Source organism: Triticum urartu, chromosome 4A (assembly GCF_056163025.1).
Source record: "Triticum urartu cultivar PI428250 chromosome 4A, HENAU_Tu73, whole genome shotgun sequence".
NCBI classification, from domain to species: Eukaryota; Viridiplantae; Streptophyta; class Magnoliopsida; order Poales; family Poaceae; genus Triticum; species Triticum urartu.
In genome coordinates this window covers 209,676,831-209,680,608 of record NC_141876.1, presented here as the reverse complement: position 1 = coordinate 209,680,608, position 3,778 = coordinate 209,676,831, and positions in this window count along the sequence as shown.

Below are 3,778 nucleotides of genomic sequence, written 5' to 3'. Positions count from 1 at the left end.
TTTAACTGACAATATATCGTTGTTCTTGCACCTGACTTGTCTTCTTACTGGTTGGATCATAACTACTGTGAGGATTTTGTACTGATGTAGACTCGATGTTGATAATCAATCCAAGCCACCATTGGTATTCTGAGCAGATATTAATAATATAATGCCGTTGACTGAGAAGACCATAGTGTTTAGCTGAGCTTCTTCCAAATATTTGAAATCCGTATTACTTCTTCGAGTCCGGTGTCAGTTGATGAGAAATTTCCATAAGGGAAAATAAGGTAACACCGAGGGCCCAAAAAAAGAAGCAAAAGAAAACTCAACAAAAGCACACAAAACAATCAATTCACACACAAACAAGGTCACATATTACTACTATTCACACAATATGCATGCCTACTTAAGCACACCAATCTCGCAGGATCTCCGGTACTACGATCTAACATGCTGTGATGGTGTGCACGAGGACAAATCAATGTGTGGAAGAGTTGGTGTAAACATCGCTACACCAAGTGTTGGCTTAGCCAGGTAGCAACCTTGACTAGCTCGGAAGCGAGGACGTGCTCGATAACTATGTAGGGGGACACGAATGTCACGACCACATTTATATCAAGCAGACAGAAGGGATCCGTACTCGCCCAAGGAATAGGATAGCGGGGGAAAACCGAGCCTGCTGATATTGCCCCTTCTTGATGACTAAGATCATTAAGGGTTGCCAACACGACAAGATAAAAGGACGATCTAGGATAGAAGCATGTCTCCCACCGAAACGATAGGTGGGGCTGGAAGAAGGATATATGTGCGATACCTGAGCACCATTTCTGTAAACAGTGTCAGGATCACTTGGCATCACTCTGTTGGGACAGAAACGACACCAAATACTGAAGAACGAGCAAGAAAAGAAACTGGAAGAATGCAGGGGCTGAGCTGTAGTGGATCTGAACCGATGCCATCTACACTCAATAGATTAAACCATTAGAAACAAAATAATAAGGCTATATGCATGCTATGCAGCAACCAAATGCAACAAACAAAGCAGACTCTATACTACTGATTTCTACCGCTCGCGCCGAATAGGGCGTCCTACAGCCAGACCTGCTCTAATACCAAGCATGTGGCACCCCGGCTCAGAGAAACTGGAAGGCCCCGTATTCCAGCCCAGAGTTCGAGATGAAGTCTTCTGGAATATGACACTGCTTGACATAGAACAAATCAGCTTTTATTACAAAGGATAATAATACAAGGATCTGATGTTTCAAAGGAGCACATCAGCACGGCAACACTACGCCTACGATACTACACTTGCTCTATGCTAGCAGCGGAACAACCCGTAGCAGCGGAATACTTCTAGCAGCGGAACAACGATGAAGGTGGTGAATTCCACTCCGCAGGGACTCTCGCTCGGACACGATCTAGTTCGCATGATCGGTAACCTCGACAAGCAAACAATCAATCATGGCATCACCTGCAATCTGGCATGACACGCCAGGTCAGTACATTGAATGTACTTGCAAGCTCACAACAACATAGCATTAAACAAGTTAATTATTTAGCAACTACTAAGCATGATATGATACTACTGGAATTACTGCTGAACCACCATCTCAAGAACCATCTCACTCTTGGCTATCCGGCCAAGTAATATACCATCTCGATCACCTCATGATCAAAACATCCACATGATCACCTTGTGACCACATCACAAATGAATTATCATCCTCGAGATCATCTCAATATCATCATCGGCATCCTGCCAAGCGGTTACTGCTCACAATACCAACATATAAATCACCTATAAGTCATTTCGTCATGTGAGACACGACAATAGATCGCATTAGGGCCTTCTCATAAAGGCAAACATGGTTGCACTAGAAAAGCCCGATTCGGTGACACCTGACCAACTTAATGACAGAATTTATCCCCAAAGTATAACAGTGATACTGATACTCCGATATCATCTATCAACCTGTAATCCAAGTCATGGCTCTATCCAACAAACAATCCAGAGCATAATATCTTCATACCAAACTACTTTGAGGATAGCATAACACTACTATCATGATGAATCCAAGAACGATAATACTACTACTCCAATATCAAGAACAAGCTATCCAGCTAAGATCCACATGCAAGCATCATCTCCAAAAACATACTCCAAAACATAATATCAACTAGCATCATGATGAAAATAATACTAGCCACTAATAATCCAATGGAAACATGACATCCAAAGTAATACTACAAAATATAATACCAGGTACCAACATGAAAATAATCATAACATAAGCCACTAATAATCTAATGGCAACATGTCATCCTCATAAGCTGCAAAATAATGATCCTAAAACTCCAAACAACGTCATGGCAATAACCAGATCAAAACAACTCCAAGACATGCCATGAACAAATCACACATAGCTAATGCAAATTTTAAGCAAGTTTAAATAAGTAAACCATGTCGCTGCATTGCAATCATGCAAATGGAGGGTGTGGCTTGCCTGGGATGGATGGATTCACCGGAAAGAAGTGCGAGAAGCTCGCAGAAAGAATCACCGGAAACATTTCTCTCTCTGAGGGGGCTGATTTAGTGCAAGGGCAAAATGGTCATTTTCAGAATGTTAACACATGGTGAAAATGATACCAATAGAACGGGCTGATTTAGTGCAAGGGCAAAATGGTCATTTTCAGAATGTTAACACATGGTGAAAATGATACCAATAGAACGGGCTTGATAAGATGAAGAAGTGGGCTTTGGAATCACCTCATTTGGAGTTAGGATAAACAAGATATAGCCAGCAAAAACAACTCTATAAACAGGTCCCTGGCTGGTTTTAATAGAAAACGCCTTTCGGTGGAATACGCTTTCTAGCAAGGAAAGCGTATTCTTGGTCGAAGTAGAGCCAAAGTACGCTTTCGTTGACTGAAAGTGTATTCCAGCAAAACGCGCATCCACTTATCTACGTCAGCTCGCGTCTTGTGCGGATGACAGGTGGGACCGCGGGCAGCTGGGCCCGCCGCTGGATCTTCTTCTCCAGCCTCCCGCTCACCCGCATAGAGCAGAGTACGGGGCCAGCACCGGCGGCCGTTCTCACAGCTCCGGCCATCCCCGGTGGAGCTCGGACCACTGGCGGGATCGGGAGGAGGAGGCGCATCCATCTAGAAAGGAGGCGACCACCGGAGAGCATCGAGGCGAGCGGAGCATCGGCCGCGACGGAGGATGGCCTGGGACGCCGATGGGCTCGCGGGCACGGATGCTCCAGCGATGAGTGGAGGGGCTAGGGAGGTTCACCGGGATCTTAGTGGTGCTCTGGTGGTGATGGAATGGAGAGAGGGGCTTCGACAGGCTCGAATTTAGGAGGGGCCGGCGATGGCACGGCGGACATGGGGGTCGGGGACAGCTCCAGAGGCTCGGGGAAGTAGATGGGGAGGGCCAAAGGAGAGTGGTGAGGAGAGCTGTGTCCGGGGCGGCTTATATAGGTACGAGCGCGGTGCCTGTGACCAAGAGCCGCCGCTCGGGTCCGGCCAAGGCTCCGTCAAGGACAAGAGCTCACGGGGAGGTGGGGTAATGATGAGGCAGAGCTAGCAAGGCTCACGGGGCAACGCAGCGCCAAAAGGCATGGGGAGAAGCGGCCGAGCGCATTAAAACCATGTCGGGGTACTGTGCTCCCGTGGGCATGCGGCGGCAAGCGTCGGGGAGGAAGCGGGCATAGGGGGAGAGAGGTCCAGAGAGGTGGCAACGATGAGGGGAAAACGCTGGACAAGGTCACGCGCACGAAGATGGCGGGGGGAG